General features: G+C 42.2%; 1 long non-coding RNA gene across 3 annotated transcripts in view; it reads left to right on the plus strand.

Moving 5' to 3' along the window:
- The window catches only part of LOC128326373 (uncharacterized), a 77,952-nt gene that overhangs the window by 10,381 nt on the left and 51,481 nt on the right, over window positions 1-16,090 (plus strand). The gene's annotated exons all lie outside the window — the stretch shown is intronic.

Consider the following 16,090-nt stretch of genomic DNA (forward strand, 5'->3'; position numbering starts at 1 on the left):
TTTAGATGCGGCTTACTCGACCTACGAATTTTTAGATGCGGCTTCCTCGACTTACGAATGTTTTCAGACCTCCGTGGATGCGCCCTTCGACTTACGAAAATTTCGACCTCCGAACAAGCGTTTGGAACGCATTAACATTGTAAGTCGAGGGACCACTGTAATAGTATAGAAGAGGGATTCTCTTTCTATATTTAAAAAGAAAGGAAGTCCCTTCCATAGGGGGGAAAAGCAGTCTAAAGTAGGAATTCTCAATGGTGGGTTTCCAGATGTTATTGGACTTGAACTCCCATAATCCCCAACCAAAGGCCACTGGGGTTGGGGATTATGGGAGTTGAAGTCCAATAACATCTGGGCACCCAACATTGAGAATCCTTGGTCTAAAGGGAAAGGTTTTAGCTTAGCCCTTTCCCCGAAATGCTATTTTTAAAGATGTGTCTGATTCTTCAAAATCAGATTGAGTAAACCTGACCCAAATAGTGTGGCATGGGTGAAGTTTACTAAAGTGAGTATAGCTGAGCTTCTCTGCTGATTGCAATTCAGATGCATGAAATTGGCATTAGAATGGTGCTTTGTTGGACCTGTCTTGGAGGTAATTCTTTGGATACTATTAGTTGAGGTCATTCAAACAATCAAAAACTGTATTCTACCTGGGTTTGGGAGCTATGTGTGCTCCCAGTTTTTGGTTGTGTGGAAATAAGGTAGGAGGGAAACCTGGGTAGCTGGGAGCACATGCAGCTCCCAAACCTAGGTAGAACACAGTGCTTTATTATGTGAATGACCTCATGTTAGGTTTTGCTCAGTTCTGCACTAGTCTTGCACAATAACATCAGAGTTGCCTTGCTGGATCAGCAAAATTAGATCTAGTCTAGTATTCTGTCCTCAACTGTGACTCTCCATGTTCCGTGAGCATGATGTAATAGCTGTACCCCAGTTATTTGGCCTCTATTAAAACTAATATGGGATAATTTCAAATAAACCATAATAATGACAACACAATTAATTTGTTAAACTAACCATAGAATAGCAGACGTTGAGGCAAATATGCCTCTTCTCATGAGAAGAAATGAGCCTATTGAGCATGAGATTTCTAGAATAATCTGGATTCTGTCCAAAAACACTCACTCACTCTTGACTGTCTATTTTGACTACACATTTTTGGAAGATTACTCATAAGACCTTTGCCCTTTGTTTATCATTGCCAACCTTTCATATAAAAGAAAGTTCCTTTTATAATCTTTGCTAAGTATTAATTTTATTGTCCAAACTCTTTTTCCCAAGAATATCACAAAATGCTCTTCAGCTCTCCCTTGTATATGATATGTTTCATATTCAGCTCCATTTTAAATATCTTCCTTGTTTTAATTATTCTTTCTTTCCCTTCTTTTTTTAAATAACAATGTGCAGCATATAGTCCCACCCATATTTTGACTAGGAAGAATTGAAGTAATTTTTAGATTAAGAACATAAATGGTCACAGTTACACATACACAGCCTTATGAAAATTGGACAAGTTCATACAGGTGAAACTCGGAAAATTAGAATATCGTGCAAAAGTCCATTAATTTCAGTAAGGCAAATTAAAAGGTGAAACTGATATATGAGACAGACGCATTACATGCAAAGCGAGATAAGTCAAGCCTTAATTTGTTATAATTGTGATGATCATGGCGTACAGCTCATGAAAACCCCAAATCCACAATCCGAGAAAATTAGAATATTACATGGAACCAAGAAGACAAGGATTGTAGAATAGAACAATATTGGACCTCTGAAAAGTATAAGCATGCATATGTATTCAGTACTTGGTTTGGGCCCCTTTTGCAGCAATTACTGCCTCAATGCGGCGTGGCATGGATGCTATCAGCCTGTGGCACTGCTGAGGTGTTATGGAAGACCAGGATGCTTCATTAGTGGCCTTCAGCTCTTCTGCATTGTTTGGTCTCATGTCTCTCATCCTTCTCTTGGCAATGCCCCATAGATTCTCTATGGGGACAGGTCAGGCGAGTTTGCTGGCCAATCAAGCACAGTACACTGTATACTTTTCAGAGGTCCAATATTGTTCTATTCTACAATCCTTGTCTTCTTGGTTCCATGTAATATTCTAATTTTCTGGGATTGTGGATTTGGGGTTTTCATGAGCTGTACGCCATGATCATCACAATTATAACAAATTATGGCTTGACTTATCTCTCTTTGCATGTAATGCGTCTATCTCATATATCAGTTTCACCTTTTAATTTGCATTACTGAAATTAATGGACTTTTGCACAATATTCTAATTTTCCGAGTTTCACCTGTATATCCATCTCACTGTTGGTTTTCCAGACTAGACTTGTTTTATTAGGAAAGTCTTCAAGTTCATTGAATGTGGACTGTGGGATTCGTTTCTGGTCCTAAATTATTTCTTAAAATTGTATTTTGTTACCTATTGATTGCTGTTCTACATTCTGTCATTTTTCTATCAAACTGCATTAAGCATGTTTTCATGGAAGGGGAAGGTATAGGCAGGGCTAGAGAGAGAGAGAAAGGCTTTTCAAGATCATATCCAAAAAGGCTGATTGGGATATGAGAGCCAAATTACTACAAGCCAGGCTTGACATTGTGCCAGCCCGGTTCATGTAGTCAAAATTTGAACTGGACTGGCCCCCGGTTTGAAGAACCAGCTCACAGACTAGCTCAGGTATACTTGTAGAGGGGAATCGTTGATGATTTTCCTTTACAAGTAAAGGTGGTATCCCTAATCTGGTAAAGGCAGTGAATTGGTGGGAGGAGGGTAGCAAAAGAAAGCAGCCTCAGTTGGCTTCTGTACCTTTAGAGGAGGCCACGGCAGAGATGGCAGAGGCAGCAGAGAAGTGGTGAAGAAGAGGCAGAGCTGGCAGGGGTGGCAGTGGGGGCTCCTCCAAGCCCCCCACCAGCCTCTCAAGTGATAGCCCGGGTCAGTGTGGCTCGGTTCAGGCCTCTGCACAGGCACTGCCATTTTCACGACCTCCACTCATGCACAGAAGCCAAAGTGATGCAAATGTTCTCTGTGCATGCATGGAGGTCACAAAAATGGCCTCCATCCATGCACAGAGGCCCGAACTGGGCTGCAGGCATCTTGGGCTGTCATTTGGGAGGCAGGTGGGAGCTTGGAGGAGCTTCTTCACTGCTTCTCTGTTGCTTCTGCCGCAGCCTCCTCTAAAGGTACAGAGGCCGACGGAAGCTGCTATATTTTCTCTTCCCCCTCCACCTACTGCCTTTACCATTAGGATTAGGGATGCCCCCTTTGCAAGTATACCCGAGCCAGACTGCAGACTGGTTTGTCCCGATTCATTGGCTGAGCCTGGTTTGGCTGAGCCTGGTTTGGCTGAGCCCAAATCTGAGCCAGGCCAGGTTGGTTCAAATCCGGTCTGGATTTGAATTGAGCCGGCTGAACGATGGGCCTCACACACCCCTAACAGCTGAAGGAAGGCAGGAACTAGAGGCAGATCTAGACAGGAACTCTATGTAAATCTGGAACCCGCAGGAGGCAGAAATACAGAAGCTGAAGTCATACCTAGAGGCAAGATCTCAGGCAAGTCAGAAATGCTTCAAAGAATGCAACAAAAGCAACATTACCGAGGATTTTCCCCCCCATTGAACATACAAATTCTAAGTAAGTTTTGTCTGACGTCTTAACCTAGAGGCCCTTACACTTTAGCTCCAAGCTTCTTGGGTGCCAATCCTAAGCACCCAGTGCTGATGTTTTAGGATTATGCCATGAAAGGAACTAATGCACTTACATCATTAGTATTTTTCATGCTTACTAATTAGAAACCTCAGTCGACAGCAGAATCTCCTGTACTGAGGGGCCCACTCAGTGTGAAATATCCAGTAAAATCCCTGTTTGTTTTCCTTCTCAACTTCTGTTCCAAACCTACCTGGTAGATTTATTAGTTGATTTCACTCCAGTAGTCTGGCTCCCTATGGTGATTCCCAAATGTCTGCAGACCGAAACAAGTGCTTACTGCTGCAAAAGATTATGACATCATAGCGGTTAGCAAGAGGATGAATGATGTGGCTAGCCAAGTGCTCAATATTAATGGAGGAGGGGGTTATATGCAAACATGGCCTTTCTGTCAGATGGAATGAATGAGAGATATAATTTGTTTTGTCCTTCCTTTTAAAGTAAAAGGAGATAGTCTGTCTTAATAAGGGCATGCTTATAGTCTTAACCAATGATCAAGGGACATTTTTAAACCATCCATATGTGATCCCATTATTAAATTAGGATGTTGAACCCAATGTAAATTATCAATTTATAAATCAGTCAGTCAGGTAAATTAGCCAGTACTGTACTGATAAATGGGAGTTAACAATGCAATTAGTGCTTTCTGAACCATAACGCATGAGCTTTCATATCATGGCAAATCAGTACCATGAATTATAGTTTATTGACATAATATATGTTTAGCTTAGATATTTAGAGATGTCTGTATTATTGATAGGGACAAAAAAGCTGCAATTTAAATAACATTGCAAAGTAGCAAAGCATCAGAAGTCAACAGCTAAAATCCAGTGCATAATCAGATATATTTACATCTTATTTCAATTTACAGCTTGCCTAACTCTGTGCTGGATTTTGGTCAGTGTATTCTCCATAAAGATTGGCACTTCATTCTTAATCATTGTTCAGGTGCCACATAAATCACACCCAATGGATTGCATCTGAGATTGTCAGTGCTGAGTGATGTTCAGAAGAAAACTATATTGACATTCCTAATATTCAAAGTAGGAACCATAAAACCAATTTGCACTTTGCAAAAGTGCTGTAGAAATGATGGATTTGAACTTATGCATGAACATATGAAGCCGCCTTATACTGAGTCAGACCAGTATAATATAATAGGCCCAGGTTTATCTCAGGGCTGCTCAACTTTGGCCCTCCTGCAGATGTTGGCCTGCAATCCCTGGCTATGGGCCATTGTAGCTGGGGATTATGGGGATTGTAGTCCAAAAACAGTTGGGGGGGTCAAAGCTGAGCAGGCCTGGTCTATCTAAATCAGCATTGTCTACACTGACTGACACTTCAGGGTTTGAGCAAGGGTTTTCCCTGCCTACCTTTCTGTATGCAAAGCATGTACTCTACCACTGAACTAGTGTTACAGTGAAATAATTTTACCCTTTGAGAGCTTACAAGAGTGATCTGTATAATGCATTACTTGATAGACTTGATCCAGCAAGATTCTTTTTATGTGTTCTTATAAACATGCATTTCTTGTGAATTTTTTGTATCACCAGTTTTAGCAGCTCAAGGGAGTTAAAAATGATGGCTCACATCCAGACTAATGTTGTACTAGTGCAAACATGTTGAACTAGTGCAAGGATGTTGTATAAGCAAGCTGGGAGCTTGAGTTACAGGCTAGTATTGCACTGATGCACCAGAATGCATTTGTGCAAACTTTGGTGTACCTCATGCTGTGAAACCTTGAGGCTATTCACATGGTGGGAGAAAATCGGGCTAGCAGAGGCTAGCCCGATTTTCTCCCATAATGAGAATCACCTGGCTCGGCTGCGAGCCCGGTGGTTCTTAAGCGGGTCACCCGCTTAAATAACCCTCCCCTAAGCCCAGGTTAGAGGAGCGAGCACTCCACTAACCCGGGCTCTACGATCGTGAGTTGCTGCAGCATGGTGCGGCTCTGTGCCATGGCAACTCATGAGTAGACCCCCGACCTAGAGGATTAAAAGCAGCTTCCTGGCTTGAGGGTGTCTCCAGCATGCCTTGCGTGCTTGCGCAGGCCATGCTGGAGCTTCCGGGGGCCTTGCAGCCCCCGATCCCCCTGACAGCTCCATAATGGAGCTGGCAGTCATGTGGGCAGCCGGTTCAGTTGCCCGGAGCAGACTGCTGGGTTGTCTGCTAAGCCCGCTCTCCCCACTAACCCTGCCAAGGCAGTTCCTACTGATTGTGGGAACCGCCTCCTTGTTGCACAAGCCCTTTCTGCACAATGAGGCGCTCCAGACAAGCAGTGTGGAGAGCCGGATGGAGTTAGGTGAGGAGAGTGGGCCAAGCCCACTCTCCCCGCACATGAGCACCAGCAGAGCCCTAGGTGGCCGGATCAGCCACTCACACAATTACTGGCTCCATTAAGGAACTGCTAGGGCCTGTAGGGATCGGGGGCCGCCCAGCCCCCGAAAGTCCCAGGATGCCCGTGAGGTCGGGAGGCTTGTTTTAGCCTCTTGGCGGGGGTCTCCTCATGAGTTGCCATGGTGAGGAACCATACTGTGGCAACTCACAATTGCCAAACTTAGGTTAGTAGAGCTCTCACTCCACTAACCTCATTTAAGGGCAGGGGGAACTTAAGCAGGCTAACCACCGGGAACCTCACAGCTCCCGGAGTTTCTCACAACTGCCGGAAAGCGGGCTGAGCTCCCTTAGCCCACTTTCCTGCAGTCATGAGAATAGCCTGTGTGTGTGTGTGTGAAATCCTACTTTTCTTCTATGGGAGATCAAAGTGTCCAAGAGCATGAACAATTTCAAATATTCCAAACACTCCCACAATAATGCAAACAGCATTCAGGAAAAACCAGGAATAAAAAACAATACACTTCTCCTGCTTGCCTCATTGTGCCAGCTAAGTGGCACCAAATTTATGCACATGCATAAGTGTACACTATATACAAAATCCCAAACAGAGATATTGCATTTGAAGTGTGGATTTTCTCTTTTTTTCTATTTAAAAACATATTTTCCCCCTTATGACTGAAATTGTGGACAAATATGTTACCAACCCAAAATTTGTTTGGGGTGCCAGAGATCAGCTAAAATAGCTTAGTGGTTAATGCCTGGAATGGATGATTCTTGCCCTAGTGAATAATTATGCTCTCCAACCTTCCATTATCTTTCTCTCAGCCTATAATAGAAGCTGCAGTTCCCCCCCGCCCCCCTTCACAATATTAGGACTTGAAATCATCCACTTAAATTGATTGGCAGAAGACATAGGACAGACGGGGAATGTTCTTCTTGACACCATGTATAATAGTGTTATCTATTTTGTTACCTTTTCAGTGCTAGATGGTGACTTCTTTATTCTCACAGGCTTGTTAAGTTTTAGTTTTTAGATACTAGTTGTGGTTATTTTGCAGTTTTTTGTGTGTAATGGTAACCTTTTTAATTATAAGCAGTCTTGGAAACCTTTTATTGACAGGTGGCATATAAATGTTTTAATGACATACAATTAAACCCCTGCTAACTGAGCCAAGAGGCACCTTTTTAAAGTGGTGATTCTCTTTATTGAGCAGGGGGAGAGCAACAGGCCCTATCCAATCCCAGCACAGCATTCCTCCAGCGGCTGTTGCTGGTGTCTTTCTTATATTTCTTTTTAAGACTGTGAGCCCTTTGCAGACAGGCAGCCAATGAATGAATGAATGAATGAATTTCTGTATGTAAAACACTTTGGGAACTTTAGTTGAAAAGCGGTATATAAATATTTGTCGTATTTGTATTCATCTCAGCAGCCTTAGGGGTTCTTTGTTGTTAGCCTTCAACCTCGCTCAGAAGCTCTCTTTACTTGATGCTGGACTGCATATAGGAATAGGGCTTAATAGGCTTGAGGTCTGCACAGTTACTAAGCAAATCAATATTTAGCCCATTTTTTTACAGTGGAAGGATCACATGGGATTATTCAGGTAGGCAATTTATAGGCCCCCACATCAACCTTCAGCTTGATGTGCTCCATGTAAAAATAAGAGCACCTCCATCTCTGTTTGATTTTAGGAAGACCCTCAAGCCACACCTGCTGAAATTAATTTTAAACTGTTCTTTTTAAACAGTAAATTTTAAACAATTTAACAGAATAAAAAACTAAATTTCATGGGATAAAAACCATTAAATTGTTTCAAATGTTTTTACTTTGTTTTACTGTATATTTGTTGCTTTAAACTGTGTATACTTCATAGAGATACACATATAAGGGGATATATAAATATGATAGTAGATAGATAGATAGATAGATAGATAGATAGATAAGGGGCTCCATTTAGTCTATGACCATATATTTCTCCTGCTTAAGCCCATTGAAATGTTTTGGGAGGCACAAGATTATCGTTGTGTTCTTTGATCCTCTTCACATGAAACGCGTCACCTGAGATTGCTGCAGTAGTAGTATCTTTAATTTGGTACATTACCAGGGGGGAAAACCCCCAACAGTATAAATGTCTAACATAACTTAAAATCAGCATACAAATAAAAATATCCACAAGTCCATAATCGGTTGTTGCAAATGGCCACAGCCTCGGGAGCATGTGGGAGCCCAACTTCTGGTCTCTGCAACAATATGCCGAGATTGGGTATTTCCTACATAGTCATCAGTCTCAGCATATGCTGCCCTACTTGCAGCACAGAACTGGACATCTGCCTCCCTTCAAATTTAAGTTACAAATATCTCTGTTTCATCCCACTATATAATGTTTTGAGGGAAATTGGCAAATATTTATTCATTCAAAAAGTGTCTGTAGTAAATACCCTTTTTAAAATTAAGCTTTATATTTATTTGTTTTCATAACATGAGATATTTGGAAATACTGTAGCTTTGAATCCTGTAGTACTGAAGAAATAAAGGAACAGTTAACATAACCTCCAAGTGAATGGAAGCTGGTCAGCAGTGTGGATGGTTTTACAATTCACCACTTCCTTTGAACAGCATGGGATCCTCCATGGTTTTGGCATTAATCCCAGAAATATTGCCCCAGGAAAATGGAATTTTCACCTTGTGCAATAGGATTTGCTAATGTCAAGGAATGTCATTCCCTCCAGGAGGCAGCACTTCTGGGAATGATATCATACTAACTTCATTGCCATCAGGAAGATACAGAAATCATAGACCATTTCCTTTGATCTGCTGATAGAGGGCAATTAGATCCCATCTTCCTCACATCTGTTTCAGCCTTTAACTCCTGCAGTATTCCCTAGCCATGGAAAAGTTAAAGTGAATTGTAAAAGGTATGTTTGGCTGGCAAACAGCAGCAAGCTTGCTAGGCTTTCTTCATTAGGGTTAGCTATTTAAACCATCAGCAACATTGTGGGAGGACATCAGACATGTGTCCACCAGATGCCTGCAAACAGAGCCACACTTGGGACCTGACTCAACTTAACAATAATCTGCAGACAGCGGGTGTGAACCTGAGCTGGGCCAACACCTCATCAGGCTGCATGGCTAATTGATTTCAAAATTAGACTTGGTATTTCTGAACAATAATCTTAAAAGGCAGCAATAAAATACATCAAAATCCTTTGAGCTAGGCAAGCTTTCATCCAAACAGCTTATTATAAAGAGCTGGCACACCTGAACTTTGGCATAGACAAATAAATTCCCAAACAGCAAATGGAAACCACATTTGGCACTGGATGTTTTGTCAAGTGAAGTTTGTAGTCATCAGGAAACAAGACCTTGGTTCCCCCTCCCCCACTCAACCACTGCCCTTAGAAACAGGAAATAATTCATTGAATGTGTTTTGCTATTACTCTAGTGGTCTTTACAATAAAAATATACATAATGACTATTCAATAATTTGTATTTGAGCATCTCCCAGTCCAGGATACTGGTAGGCTCCTCTCAAATGCATTGGGAATTACTAATACTAATGATTCATCAGTGATAACTTAGTCACTCCCTTTGAACCCTGAAGGTCTACACAGTGGCCTTGCAGTCCAAAGGGATTTAAGTCTCTCTTTTGCCTGACTATAATAAATTATACCCAGTCCTCTGAGCAATGCTTGGAATCTTATCTGAAAGCCAGGATGGGGCAGGGGAAGTAAATATTGCAGAGTTTCAAAATTCCCGAATACAAATCTTTCCTGGAGTTAGCATTAGCAATTTCAGGTTAGGTAAATTTGGATTCTTCTTTTTAATCTATTTACATTTTGCCATGCAGCCCCCCCCCCCCGAGTATTAGTTAAGAGGAATGTGAGAAAAGACAACTGATGGCTATCAGATTAGCAATGAAATATATATGAGCAATTGAATGTACACTGGGTGATGAATAATCTAAACTGCTGATGTCAGAGGCTGGTACAGAATATGCCGCAGGACTGTAGAAAATACAAGGTTCTACTGTCTGGAAGAGACATAGGTAGGTATTTTAGGAGCTCAATGGGGTATGTAACCCATCAGCAGAACGCATACACTAAACAAATGCAGGCAGGAGGTACACATTTTAAAACAAGTGTATCCCCTTCTGTCACACATCTTCAGCTCAGGTCAGAGAGAGAGAGAGAGAGAGAGAGAGAGAGAGAGAGAGAGAGATTTAGATGTTACAGTTATGAGACAGGCTACTCCAGACATTGGCTTACATCCTGACTAAGTTATTCATTACTACTCCCACTGAAATTAATAGGATAAATAAACTTGTCCCATTGCTTTCAATAAGACTGCTTATGAGTAACTTAATCTGGATGATTAAGTTAAAACAGTGCCTTCAGTAGCCCATGTAATAATTGTAACATTTAAGTGTAAGTGTGTGTGTGTGTGTGTGTGTGTGTGTGTGTGTGTACATAAAAACACAAATTTAAGTGTTAAAGGGAGACAGGCTATTCCAGGCACTGGCTCAAATCCACCCTAAGTTACACATAAGAAGTCTTATTGAAATTAATGGGACGAGTTTATTTGTCTTACTGATTTCAGTAGGAGGAGTACTCAGTGCTAATTTTCTGAAGCTTGTCAATCAGGCTGAGGGGTGGGATAGACTGAGCTTCAGCACTTAGCCAGACAATCAGGAGCAGGGGAGGAGGGTCTTCATCCTCCTCCCTCCCCTTCTGGAATGGACACATTGCTGAGGATGTGTTGGCTTCAGGCTGGCAATTCTCAGATGGAGGACAAACAGCACAGCTGCAGCCTGGGGAGACAGGAGGGCTGTGAATACCCTTGAGAGCCCTTCAAGTACCACTGGGGTACTAGTTCAACCCCTGAACTAATGTATTAAATATTAATTTTAAAAATTCCCATGAAACTAAAGTCACAGATGATGGCCTGTGAATGTGAGAAGGGGGCATGTTTGTAATTGGGAGGGTCTGTTTTATCCCAGCTATAATTTTAAATTTTCATCTGCATGATTGAGACAGCAGCCAGGTGCCTTAGAGCAAAACTACACAACTTGCAGGGCTGCCATGAACTGTAGCCCTTCATTGAGTTCTCAGCACTTGCCTCATAATGTTTAGGTAAACTTACCCATGTTGTCTCCCCATCCCTGTCAGGAAACAACATGGCTAAGTCTGACTCAGTGTTACGGAAAAAAGAAGGGGAAACTTACCTGGGATTTCTGTTTTCATTGGCAGCCCCATATTGCATCTTCTGTCATTCATTAGAGCATAAGAATAACCTTACTAGATCATTGTGTTCCAGGCCTATTTTGTTCAGCATCATGTTTCCCATAGTGGCCCACCAGATGCTTCTGGGAAGCCCACAACCAGGATATGAAGGCATGACCTCTCTCCTGCTGTTGTTCTCCTGCAACTGGCATTCCCTGGAGGCAGTGTATTGCCATCAAAATTAGTGGTCTATTAATCTGGCTAAGCCCCTTTTAAAGCCATCCAAGCTGGTGGCCATTACCACATTCCATGGCTAAGAATTCCATATTAATTATGTGCTTTGTGAAAAGGTACTTCCTAATTTGGTTCCTAAATTTCTTGGCAGTCAGTTTCATGGGATGACCCCTGGTTCTAGTATTGTATTGTTCTATCCTGACTTATGCATCTGACACCACAATAAGTCATGGGCATAGAGTCCATTTGACAAGGGGGTGCAAATGTCCCTGGGTCCAAAGAGTCAAGGCGCCACAAGGGCCCTGCCTTGTTGATGGTGGTAGTGGTGGCAGTGGACGGGCTTTGCCAGCTTCCCTGGCCGGCACGCTGGCCTCCTCATTCCCTGGCCGCCGCACTGGCTTCTCTAGCACCTGTGTGCAGGATATCTCATTGAGTAAGGAGAGTGTGACATGATGTCATGCTCCCTCTACTCAATGGGGAGGCTCGTGCACAGGCATGAGAGAAGCTGGCACACTGGATGGGGAATGGGGAGGCCGGCACACTGGCCGGAAAGAAGCCGGTGCGCTGAGAAGGCCACCTGCCTGCCTCTGCCACAGGTAAATAGACAGGGAAGCATAGTGGTGGGGCTGGAAAGTAGGGGGCGTTGCTTCGGCAATGTGGCACACAGGGAGCCCCCAAAACAACTTTGTCCCTGTGCCACCAGGAGTCTTCCAGCGCCCCTGCATTGTGTCTACATACAAACAAGGACTTTGTGTGTGTGTGTCCAGGCTAATATATATACATAGGCACATGAATGTTCTTTTTCTCAGGGTCTTCATCTTGTCAGCTAAGATTTGCATGCACCTCCATCTGAAGCATTCTAGCCAGAATGTCTGCCTGTAATGTCTTGTGCATCATGTCTATAGCAGTGCTATAACTATTGACACATTCCATTCTAAGTATGTATGGCCAGGGCACAGTAGGTCCCAAGACTGGATTAACAGTCAATTAAATTATGTTAACCAATTAACCAGTTAATTAACATCATTTCCAGTATCTAAATACTGATGGTATTTTGCATATACTTCATATTTAATTAAGGAAAAGGGTTCTTTCAACTAACTGGCAAATCGTTTTGGTTGTGAGAATCATTTAAAACTCTGGTGAAGAACTAGGTCATGTACAGATAACACCTGTCAGCACTGATCATGTTTTCACAGGGAGCAGTGTGTGATTGCTTAATCCATGGAACACACTGCTTAGTAAATTATTTCAATCTTAGTAGACTCTGTTTCACAATGAGTAACAATATTATATTACGAATATTACAGATATTTATATATGAATATTATATAAATTTATTATATAATATTCACAATATCGTATATTATGCATATTAATATTTATATGAGTAACATTACACTTTGATTAAAATATGAACTAATTACAATTAGAATTAATTAAAATTAATTACATCGAAATGAATATATTTTAAATGCTTTCATTTTCTGAATAAGTCTTCAGTTGGTCATAATTGGTATACAATGATAAAAACTCCCCGCCCCCCCGGGAAGCACATTCCAGTGTTAAAAAAAAGTTCTTCCCCTATCATCAGATTAGCATAGAATTATTTAGCTGTTGGTAGTCATCATTCTGCATGTCTTCAAAACTACATATTGAGCTGACCAAAGACCAGATGTACCAATAAAGATATTACAAACAAAATTCTGACCTATGTTACAGCTGTGGAATCCCACGTATTTCTAATGGCCCTGCCTGAGTGTGAATGAGGGCAGAGTTTTACCGTAAACTGTCATGACATCCATCACAATAAGAACATTTTCATCTGGATGTAAGGTACCACACTGATAGAGCATTGATGTGGCTGCTTCAAAATTTGCCTTTTATCATTCTCCATTACATTTTATGTTTTCTCCACTTATAAGGCATATGCATGGCACAGGAAGGCTTTGAAGTAGTACAAACAGCCTAACAAAATCTCTCTCGAAAGTCCTGAGCCAGCTGCTGCCATTTCTTACATGTTTTAGATTAAAGTCGTGAGTCCACTAACACTAGACCACCACAGGAGAAAGACTGTGGGACACTGTGAATGTTCTCATGCAGAGTGTTACGGAAACATCTGTGGCAAATTAATTTACCCTTATCCTCTGTGAAAATTCACAGGGTTTAATAGCTTTCTTACCTGTGAAGGGGTGGTCTTGTTATTGGGCTGCCCCACAACAAAGCATGACAGTGATACAGGTTTCCTTAGCCGTTTTGCATTGTGCATTTTCAAGAAGCAAGGCCCAAAATGGAGGAGACACACCATAAATACCTGATCTAAAATGCTGGCAGATATTGAATTCAGCAAACAGGATTGAGAGAGAACTTAGCTGTCAGTGTAAGACAAGGGGAGACCTGTGCAGCTCTGCCCCCTTTGCGATTTAACAACTTCTCCAATCTCCCCTCCCAACACCTTTTCCTCCATAGAATGTTATACTAATCTAAGAGAGAACTGTGGCTTCCAGATGGAGTGCTTAGCCTGTGTACCACAAGCACATTGAAAGTGCATTATTGATAGGTATCAAAACATCCACAGAGAGGGAGCTACTTGAGTTCTGAAATCTGGATGTCACAACTGTCCTGGCCCGGTCCTGTGTGCCCGCCAATCACACTTCTGGCAGCAGAGGGTCACAGAGCAGAACATGGCCTCCCCAGAAGACCTCAATGGATAAACAGGATCATATGACAGAAAGTGTCCTTTATATATCTAGGCTCCAAACGGGAGCCATAGCTCAGTGGTAGAGTATCTGATCTGCATGCAGAAGGTCCAGGTTCCGTCCTCAGGGTGTCCTGGTATGGCTGGGAAAGAGTCCTACCTGAAACCTTGGAGATCTGCTGCCAGTCAGTTAGACAATACTGAGCTAGATGGATCCATGGTCTGACTCAGTACAAGGCAGCTTCCTATGTTCTTATTATATGGCCCTAAAAGATGATAGCCAGCACTTTGAATAGGGCTCTGAAATGGATCTGTTATAATGAAAGGAAATTTTAAGTCTTGCACAAAGGTAGGACCTTCTAAATCCAAATGTTCATAACAAGTTAGTTGATACAATATGTAAGCTATTTTAGCCCATGGATGTTTCAAAAGAGACACTGCTCATGGTTACTGCTCCAAAAGTGGGTAGGAATTCCTGCCAAGGAGCTGCTCAGGAGCTGTCACTCATTCCCTCTGTTCAGAGAGCGCCCTGCTATACTCTCTATTTCACCAGCAGCTCCTGTAACAGTCCTGCTGTTGCCTTTAAGAGATGGGAGGGCTTAACAGCATGTTTTCCATTTGTCTGCCTGGACTGTCAAGGGGACTGCATGTTTGGTGCAAGCCTTTAAAACAGCCACTGGTGGCTGCTTTCTGTGTAGCTGCCCAGTATGTCCAGGAGGGTCCAGGACTTTACCTTTTGTGTGGGTGGGATGCCTTTAAATTGATTGGACTCCTGAACTGGAGCCCTCCACAAGCAAAGGCATTTTTGAAAAGCCAAAAACAGCACAAATGGTGGACTGTGTAATCAATATATTGAGAAATTAGTGAGCTCTGTAAAGTAACCAGAGATGTAATTTTTTGAGAAGTGGTTCAAGAAATGTTGTGATTTAAAAGCAAGATAGCAATCTGTGCACATTTAGCAAACTGCACAGTTTAGCAACCCGCGTGACTTAATCAGCGATGCAAATTTAATACAATGTGAAAATTTAATAATTGAATAAGGTGGACAGTTTTAAAGGCTGTGCAAAAATCTGGCAGCCTGTACAACTGATGCAAGTTGTACAGTTTATGTGGGTGTCTTGGGTTGTACAATCATTGGGCTTTGTTTTTTAAAAACCTAATATTTGTGTTTGTTTACTATTAGGTCTGTAAATCATATACAATATAGTAATTTAGGAACTAAAGTAGAAGCAGTAGGATGCAGTGGCGACTCACCTGGGTGGTGGGGGTGGAAAACAAGCCACAGGTGCGGCTCGTTTCCACTCTTCTTGATTTGCCCCACCTGCTCTCCCTCGCCTCACTCTGCCACCATGTTAACCCCCAGGTACACAGGCTGGTCATTCATCTGGTTGCGGCAGATAAAGTGTGACAAGAAAAGTGGCAATGAGTCACACCTGTGGCTTGTTTTCCCCCTCTCCTGCCCCACCTGGACAGGCCACCACTGGTAGGATGAATGGAGAGAGAGAGAGAGAGCCTTTTGAGCACTTTGAATAATAGAACACACATTACCAACACTTGAGAATATAAAAAAGGTATATAGAAGACTATAATGGATAGCATCCAAAGTGGCACTTGAGAAAGGATTTTTTTAGAGTTGCAGGGCTCTGCGTAGCTGCACTACTGCTAGTAGAAGAGGAACCACCCCAACACATCTTGTACAAAGAGTTCCCCATTTGTACACATTCGGAATTGTGCACAAGGTTGCAAAGAGGTTGCATTTACACTAGCACAAGACTAGTCTGGATGCTACCCAATGGTTTTGAACAAAAGAAAAATGCTGAACTGGAAAGTACAAATGTTGACTTGTAGACATTAGCCCGATACCCCACTATCTAAAGAGCATATGTTCTAAAGCACAC

This window comes from Hemicordylus capensis, chromosome 5 (assembly GCF_027244095.1).
Source record: "Hemicordylus capensis ecotype Gifberg chromosome 5, rHemCap1.1.pri, whole genome shotgun sequence".
In the NCBI taxonomy this organism is placed as follows: domain Eukaryota; kingdom Metazoa; phylum Chordata; class Lepidosauria; order Squamata; family Cordylidae; genus Hemicordylus; species Hemicordylus capensis.